At 44.5% G+C, this 9,612-nt stretch overlaps 1 protein-coding gene across 1 annotated transcript in view; it reads right to left on the reverse strand.

Moving 5' to 3' along the window:
- ZFAT (zinc finger and AT-hook domain containing) overlaps window positions 1–7,322 on the reverse strand; it is a 286,033-nt gene extending 278,711 nt beyond the window's left edge. Inside the window, exons 1-2 of the mRNA XM_019459785.2 lie at window positions 6,946–7,322; window positions 5,512–5,588 (exon numbers count right to left, since the gene is read on the reverse strand). The gene's annotated coding sequence lies outside the window, so the exon portion shown is untranslated. The remainder of the gene's footprint in view (window positions 1–5,511; window positions 5,589–6,945) is intronic.
- Window positions 7,323–9,612: the final 2,290 nt, after the last annotated feature.

Genomic DNA, 9,612 nt, shown 5'->3' on the forward strand with positions numbered 1-9,612 from the left:
CGTGGGGCTCGAACCCACAAAGTGTGAGGTCATGACCTGAGCTGAAGTCAGACGCTCAACCGACTAAGCCACCCAGGCGCCCCAAAACTCTTTCAGTGACCAATTTTCTAACCTAAATTAGGATTTATGTTTGGACACACACTAGGGTGTTTATGGCCACAGGATATTCAAAATTTGTACAGTGTTAGAAAATATTATAATTGATATAACGTAATTTTTTTTCAAGATTGGTAACCTTGAGTTTTCTCAACAATGACTTCGAATCCGAAAATCCTTCCCCACTTTTCACCTGAGCATCTGTCCTCCGCCTTATAAAATTTGGAGCTCTACCTGTGATCACGGAAAATGATCATCAGTGTGAAACTGCTTATCCTCAGCCATCAGCAATATTATGTAAACTGATTAAAGATTCCCATATGCTTCTCCTGGCAGTTTGCTCTTCTCAACTCTTCATAGTCACAAGTGCTAATAAAAAAGCCAGGTTACACCCTGAAGGAAAGGTATGCAATGACGAATTTCGCATGCTTTGTATCAAAACAAGTATATTCCCTTCATAGACCTCATCGAACTCCTACAATGCTTCCTTACAGTTACCCTCTCTGTTCCTCACAATAGAGTTAGGGGCCGGAGGAGGGGCGACGGGGAACAGAACCACTTACATCGTCTCAAGAATTTTTAAAGTGTTTCCCCCTTTATACAGACTGACTGATTAAAACCAAACATTCACAACAATATTTAACATGTATTAAGAGTTACAGGACAATCTCCTTGTTCCCCATCAGACAAGGCACTAGGAAAAAACCACCACCACCCTGGGCCAATCAATCATGCATTAAAAGTTCCCTCACAGTATGTGGCTAAAGGCCAACAACTGACAATTATTAAAAGGCGGAAGAGGGGAGAGGAGCATAGGATATAAATTAAACCCTTCAATACATCACGTGAACAACATGTATAATATATTTACTTACAGACGTGTTTAAGAAAGCATCCTTAAACAGACACACTATAAATGTCTTTATAAGTTAAATATCATTTCCACAGGATATTGTAAACTTAGTCCAACACTTTGCATTCAAAAGATCATTTCTGGGCACAGTCTACACTACCTAAATTTGCCCAAAGAGCCAACTATTATTCTATAAATTTGTTTAGGATAAAGACAACTCTCTGATTATAGTAAAAATAAACTACATCACATGCTCCAATTAATTAATGCATTTTATGGAAAAGGCTTAATAAATTACTCATTTCCAGTTCTTTCAAATATAAAAGTCTGAGGACTCCTGGGGCACCTGGGTAGCTCAGTCAGTTAAGCATCCGACTCTTGTTGATTTTGGCTCAGGTCATGATCTCACGGTAGTGAGATCAAGCCCCATGTCAGGCCCCACAATGGGTGCAGAGCCTGTTTGGGATTCTCTCTCCCTCCCTCCCTCCCTCCCTCCCTCTCTCTCTCTCTCTCTCTCTCTCTCTCTCTCTCTCTGTCCCTTTCCCCTGCTTGTGATCTCTCTCTCCCTAAAAAATGAAATAAATTAAAAATAAATAAATAAAATAAAAGTCTGAGGACTCTGAAATGGTCATTAAGAATAAAATGCCGGGGCGCCTGGGTGGCGCAGTCGGTTAAGCCTCCGACTTCAGCCAGGTCACGATCTCGCGGTCCGTGAGTTCGAGCCCCGCGTCGGGCTCTGGGCTGATGGCTCAGAGCCTGGAGCCTGTTTCCGATTCTGTGTCTCCCTCTCTCTCTGCCCCTCCCCCTTTCATGCTCTGTCTCTCTCTGTCCCAAAAATAAATAAAAAACTTTGAAAAAAAAAAAAATTAAAAAAAAAAAAAAAAAAGAATAAAATGCCTTTTTTTTAAAAGAAAAGTTTTTTTTTAATGTCTGTTTATTTATGAGAGAGAGAGAGAGCACACACATGCAAGCGAAGGGCAGAGAGAGAGGGTGGCGGGAGAGGGAGGGAGGGAGGGAGTCCCAAGCAGGTTCCACATTGGCAGCACAGGGCCTGACCCAGGGCTCTATACCCATGAATCAGGAGATCATGACCTGAGCTGAAATCAAGACTCGGGCGCTTAACCGACTGAACCACCCAGGCACCCCAAAGAAAAGCTTTTTTAAAAAATAAAAAGTACTTGAAAGTAATCCTAAAGAAACACACAAAAAAATCCTCATATGTAAGGTAACAATCAAAACAATGCGTGATATCAAACATTTACCTACATATTCAATTAGAAGATTTCAGGGTGAAATTTTCATCTTTTGTCTATTTAAGGGCAAGTTTTTTTGAAAAACATTCCACAAACAGATATTTTTAAATGAGACTGTATACCTACTATTACTGACTTTAATAATGCATCAAATGAAGCTAAGTTAGAACAAATGTTAATAACAGTGAGAAACACTAAATTATACATACTATGTTTAACTGTCCCTGCAGTTACAAAAATGTTTATAAAATATCTTAAGACAAATTTATATTTTCCTCTAGTTTGTGAAAACTGCAATAACTTTTCTATTTAGTAGTAACTTCTGATTAAAGCACATTCAGTAAGTGAAATTCAAACAATCCTCAGAACAGCTGGGAGAAGATACAGAGGGCAGTTTTTACAAGTGAACTTTCTATTGATGGTATAGATACCATGATCAAACACTAAAAACTAGCATGATTGGCATCTAGAAAATATAAACAAGCAAGAGTGAAAGAAAATCCCTCAAGGAAAATGAGGAAAATACAATTTACAACATCATCAGTGACTATAACTCTGAACTCGGCCTTTCTTATTTTTAAAATTTTTGTCCAAATTTTTGCAGATTATAAAGTCAAAACTTTTAAAAGTCCCATACAATAGATTTACATACACATATTAGTATTAGGTAATATTTTATGCTTAAGAAGTCTAGCAAATATTTAAAAACCCAATTTTACATAAAGTATGTTGCACTACTGATTGCATTTTATAGGAAAAGAAAACTGGGAACAGAAAAATAAAATATTTTTCAAGTGACACTGAGTTGAATAATGAAGTTGATAACATAAATTGGCCTTAAGTTCCAATTAAAATTTCTGATCATTATCTCTATTCTCACAGATCTTGGCACAAATATTTTAAATTTGCAGCAGTCTACTTACTTGCTGCATGTGTTTAAAAAGTTTTTTTTTTTTTTTATATTACATACCCTCATTAATGATAAATCCAAATAATTTTTTTTAACTTCACCATACTCAAAAATTAGCAATCCTTTGAGATAGCATCTTGAAATTAAAAAAAAAAAAAATTGAAAAAATTTCTTTTAATATCACATCTTCAATTCTCATTTTTACTCATTTGTTCAACAGAGGAACTAAGAGCCTGTACTAAGAAATCAATGGCAGCATTCAAGCTGCTCTCTCAATTTTTATACTATTCAATTATGTTAAGAGGAACAAAACTGTGCCCATTATCCCAAAGTTGGGCTCTCAACCCATATTCAGCATGAAAATAATTTCTTGCTTTCTGCCTGATGCACAAAAACAAAAACTATTAAAGCACTCAAATACTCTGATACTTTGAATGCTTCTATACACTTAGCTCTTATCTAAAGTCCTTCTCTAAAAATAAGACTTCTCTAAAATCGTGAAGGAGTGCCAGTCTTATGAAGCCAGGCATGAACAGTATAAGGCAAAGTAAGTTTGATTAGTTATCCTTAATAAAGCCTGTGCCCGGTTCCTTCCTTTACCCCATATCCCAACATAAAGTCTGAGCCAATCCATAAGCAAGTTCTACTCATATTAACTCACATTCCTTTTTTTGTTTTTACATCGCCCAAGCAAAATGATTTCAGAAAGACAACTCCCCGAGTACTTCACTCAATATCCCCTGTGATTCCAAATAAATCCAACTGCACTAACAAAAAGAAAAAAAAAAAAAAGCTCCCTGGAAAGTTTACAGAGTACGTAAGTTGTTCTTTTATCAAAATAGAATTTTTCACAAGTGACCCAAACAGAATTACAGCTTAGGAAAATCAAGCCTTTAATTCTGAGGAATAATTTGCACCTAGAGAAAAATTCAAGGTAATGGTTTTCACTGCATGTGGACTTTGGACCTAATCTATTTATTTTGATTTTGCTGAAGTCTGGGTATAACCACTTGTTGGCCTATGCTACCAGACCACCGTCCTACTAACAGGACCCTATGACAAGGTGCTTTTGATGCTTCAGCAACTACACCACCTTGGATGGACTTCCACACAAACCTGACCATAACATTTTGGCATTTTCACTAGGTTTCAATGTGCTCCTTAGATGGCACAGCACAAATCAGATGACAAGTTTTCCATTCAGTTAAAACATTAATAGGTAGCATACAAGCAAGTAATACACTCGAACTTAAGAAGCCCATAAATATTAACTTTGTCCTCACTTTTCAGAAAGGGACAATTCAAAGAACCCTGATAAACCTTACATTAACGCCAAAATCCTATCCCTAAATTGTTGTATGCCAAATGATTTTTTATAAATCTAGTCCCGTTTGGTAATTACCATATAAAAGGGATTATCTGAAGGCATCTTTTAATGAATTCTTTTTGTAAAAATAGAGAATTCTCATATAACATAACTAACCACTACTTAATTTATCTTATACTTGTAAATATCAAATTTCTTGGAGCACAGCTGCTTTCCCAGGCCAAATTCACCCCAGCATTACTGCCCTTCTCCCTAGTTCCCAAGCTTTAAAAAGGTCACCCCAAAAAAACATTTGTCAGTGGTAGAATATACGAGCAATACTAGAAAAGTTGAAAAAAGAAGTAATTTTTTAAATGTAAAATAGAAAAGTATGTATTCTCCCAAAAGAAATCAATGAATTATTTTTGGCAATGATCACGATAAATTCCCAATAAAAACGACTTAAAAAAAAAATCAGGATATGCATATCTCAAATCTCTTTCCCATGTGTCTTTATCATTTGGTGGAAACTGTTCAAGCACAGTTTATCTCCATGAACACATGACCTCCATGATGCTACCAAGGTCACTGAGACTCACACGTGGGGCATATGCTGAGTAAGTGCTGATCTGCCCAATTCTACAGTTCCCTTTCAACAGAGAGAAGGAAGGATGGGCAATAAAAAATTATTTCTATAGTACAGGAAATGATGCTTTAGGTTGTAACAGTCAAACAGCCCATTACAGGATTGCATACAGACATATGTCAGCAACAGCCAATAGGAGCAAGCCCTTTAAAGGGTGTCACAGCACAGAGCCAGGTACAAAAATTGCTGCACAGAAAGAATTAACAAGATCCCAAACTGAATGATCCTCCTTTACATCTCGTACTGAAACTCTTGGGTGCCTTGGGTTCATGCCACAACGACTCAATTCTGCAGTGAGAGTTTTCTGTCGACAGAACTTTCTGAAAACGACAAATAACCAAAGATCCACAATCAACAGAAGTGGCTCCCACGTGTCAGAAATGCTCAAGTAAGGAGCAAGTTTGCATGGGGGGGGGGGGGGAACCTGCCGGTTAATATCAAACTCACCAGGTGTCCTGGGTGTTCTCTTATCCTTCACAGAAGACTCCTTCAGACACCTCCTCTGTGACGGCGGCTGTCACAACCTGCGCCATTCACAAACCATAAGTTTTCTTGGACGAGATTTACATTTTAAAACCCGTCACCCGCTTGGCGTATAATCTGTTTAAGCTGGATTTATACTCAAAACAACCCTTATCAATTTGAAGCTATTATATTTGAAATAGCCAAACAACTTTCAAACATGGGGGGAAAAAAAGACCCGTCAGAGCTAGCGCCTGAGAATTTAAAAGTGATTTAGTGGAGAGGAGTTCAACTGGGTGATGCATTGTAACGTCTGGTAAATGCAAGGTTAATAGCGGAAAATTAAAGAGGGAAAAAGATCCAGCCGGACCACTGGTAATTCACAATCAGCACAGTCCTGGGCTGGTAGCAGTCTCCCAAGTTACACTCAGGGAAGCTCCTGATTGGTGGGTGGCACTGGGTCAATGTGATTACTTAACCCTGGCAGTTACAACTAAACTCCCCTTTGATGGGCTCCAAAGCTTATTACAAAAAGGCGACTGCTTGAGCATATCAAGTACCACGGTGTCCTCCCGTTTTTCTCCCACGGAACACGGAGCCTGACACCTGAAACTCAGCTGACAAACACTGCCGGGTTTCGGGCGCTCCAGCGTTTTCTACTTATTATTGTCAAAGCCCACTGGGCATGGATTCCGTTGGGGGGTGGTAATGTGAAAGATTCACCCATTTCCTGCATACCCAGGGAAGAACTCATGACCATCCAAGCAGTTCCCTCTCTCCCAAGTAACTTTTTTTTTTTTTTTTTTTTTTTTTTATCATTTAGTCCTAAAATAACCACAAGCAACAAACAGCCAAACATTGGCATGGCAACGTCCACACATCATGCCCCAGTGCTACCCACAGGCGGATTTCTTCATCCCTGGTGCCCATCCAGACGGGTCCTCCCGGTCCCTCTCCCGTCCGGTCCCGCCTGGCTTCCCTGAGTTTCGCTGGCCCGGGCAAAAGCACAGCGCCTCGTCCCAAGGGCAGAGTTTCTCCCAACTGCCCGAGGACCGCGTCCGGAAAGCTTCCCGCGGGCCCCCCGCGCGCACCTTGCCCGGCCCCTCGCCCCCTCCCCGCACTTTACCAAGCCCCAGAGAGGGGCCCACCTGCCTCCCGTCGCCTGTCCCCACGCCCGGGTCGCCCTGCCAACTCCTACCCGGCGGCTGCACTCCCCCTGCGCGGAGCCCCCTACCATGCCGGGGCTCGACCTCGAGGGGCGGGGGCGCCAGAAAAGGCCCCCCCGACAGGCTGACCCTGCGACGCCCCCCAGAGGCCGGGTCCCGAGAGCCTGTCAGCGTCCCCGGAAGGGGTCAGGCGGGGGGCTGAGCGCTCCCCGGTCCTCTCCTGACGCCCTCTGCCCCCCGCCGCCGCACTCACCTGGCGGGCTCTCGCCCAGGGGACGGGCGGAGGGACCGGGGGTCGCGCGAGGAGGCCGGCCGCCCGCCGCGGCCCCCACCCTCCCGCACCCGCGCCCGCGCCCGCGCCCGCCCGGCGCGCGCCCCAGGCCCGACGCGCGCCCGGAGCGCCGTGGGGAGGGGGCGCGGGGACGCGCGAGAGCCGGGCGGGGGGGGGGGAAGGGGGGCACGGGGGGCGGGGGCAGGGGGCGCGGCGAGAGCAGCGGCTCGGCGGTGTCGGCGGCGAGAAAGCAGCCTCGGCCGCGTCCGTCATGGCGCGCGGCGGCGGCGGCGGCTCCCTCCGGCCTCCCCGCTCCCTCGCCTTTAGTTTGACCTTTCCCTCCAGTGTGTCTGAGGGAGAGCGGCGGTGCGCGCGCGTGTGCATGTCTCTGTGTGCGCGCGCGCGCGTGGGGCAGGGGCGGGTTCGCTCTCCGACGCCTGACGTCACTGCCATGGCAACGGCGGCCCCGCCCCTCGCCTCCCGTTTCCTGCCCCCTCCCCCGGTGCACGTTCCGGGCCCTCACGTGCTCACTCACACGCACGCACGCACGCTCGGAGCGCGCGCGCCCAGGGCGCTTGGGGCGGGGGGGGGGGGGGGGGTTGGGAGGTCATCTGCGCCTCCTCGTCTACTTGCTGAATTTGACCAATCCAATGAGAAGGAGCCGTGGGCGGGGCGGGCTCGGCCGCCCGAGCGGCGTGAAAAATTTCCCGAGGCCGAACTGAGATCCTTCGTGAGCCACTGAGCATGCCCGGTGGTGGAAGGGGCGCGTTCCCCGGGAGTTCAGGGAGGAGGAGGGGGAGGTGTCCGGTGGTCAAGGGAAGGGGACCCTGGGCGCCTTGGGGGGAGATTAACCCCTATGGGACTGGGATCGCGTGGCGTTCGAGTCCGGCATTTTCGGAATGCGGTCTGGCCCTGCAGCTATTGCTGTGTGACCTTGGACGTGTTACTTAAGCACTCTGAACTGAATGTCCTGAGTCAAATTGGGTTAGTAAAATTACCGCGGTGGTTGTGCGGATAAAGAGAGAAGTGGAATAAACAGTATCGTCATTTATAATTATCATCATATGTAAATATTGTCGTAATATCCTCAATGTTGTAATAATGTTATATGGTAACAGATGCTAAGTACAATTATGGTGAGCATAGCGTCATCACTGTTAATATACCTGAAGCTAATATAACACTGTATGTCAATTATACTTCAGTTAAAAAGAGAGGAAACGCCTGACCTGACATATGGTCAACCCTAAGTACTTAGCTATTAGTATGGTACCCACACAACCTTAGTTTACAAATGGGGACATGGGATGCAGAGACTGAAACATTAAATGTCTGTTCAGTGTGAGGGTCAGGTAGTGGCAGAGACCCAGGCTTCAAGTTCAATATTTGTCCTACATGGCCTTCCCTTAGGGAGAATGGGGAAAAAAAAAAACCATCCAGAAACACCTGTCAAGACCCTCCTTTGCTGTCTGTGGATCCCTTCATACTCCCCACCGGCCCCACTCTCACCCCTAAGAGGCTTAGAACTCTGGACATAAGGACCGATAGCCTTTGTGCAACTTTTGGAGGCCAGTTATTCGGCTTCCTGATTTGCGCCTGAACAAGCAACGGAATGGCTCTTTACTCAGTTCCCTTCGGGGCCCCTACACTTCAAGTGAAGTTTTGGTTCAAGTGTGCACACGGTAGCAAGGAGCTCCAGGCCCTCACGATTTCTGGCTAGCTGAGGAAAGATTAACTCCGTTAACCCTCGTCATTTACCCAGCATCGTCCCGGTAGGCAAGAATGCCTTTCCAGCCCACACGGAGCCTGTGACCACAGGGCTGTGCAGGCACCTTGCGATTCAGACGCACTGATGACCTCACCGTTCATCAAACCTGTGCTTCCAGCCTTTGCCTCTCGCTTAGCTCTTCATCGCTTACTACTTCATGGTATTTCTTGAATGTCGTAGTACTTTTTAACTCGATTTGCTGTTAACATTTTTTAGCTTTAATTTTTATGCTTGAAGTCTAGTTGGTATACAATGTTGCATTAGTTTCAGATGTACAACGGTGATGGACAATTCTGTACATTGCTGGATGCTTACCGCCATAAATCTAGTCGCTGTTTGTCACCATACGTTATTACAATACTATTGACTATATTTCCTATACTGTAACTTTTTAAAAAGTGTATGTCTGTCTCCTTGTGTCTTATAGCCCCAAACCTGATCTTAGTGAAGGACACCTCCCCATCCCCAAACACGCCCTTATGTTCCCTCCTTTGCTTGCAGGAATTAATTCACTTGACCCTTCCAAGATCTAACTAAAATGTAGTGTCTTCCCAAAACTCTTGCTGGATCCACTGAGTCGGAATGAACTTGTCCCTTTTCCAGAGCAGTTGGTATATACCTTTCTTTGGACGCTATTCCTAGTAGACTTTGTATTCTGTGATTTATGGACATGTCATGTACAGAAAGCTTCTCTGAACATCTAGATACGGGTTGGCTGTTCCTATTCCGTGCTCCCAAGGCATCTTATGTCTAATATATCACTTATCACCCATTGCTTTAAGGCTTGATTTATTTGCCTTCTCCATCAGACATAAAACTCTTTAATGGCAGGAATCATGTCTAGTTCCACTGCGTATTTCCCACGTCTCCCTTACTACCAC

This window comes from Panthera pardus, unplaced genomic scaffold, assembly GCF_024362965.1.
Source record: "Panthera pardus isolate Hobbes unplaced genomic scaffold, ASM2436296v1 HiC_scaffold_7, whole genome shotgun sequence".
Taxonomy (NCBI): Eukaryota; Metazoa; Chordata; class Mammalia; order Carnivora; family Felidae; genus Panthera; species Panthera pardus.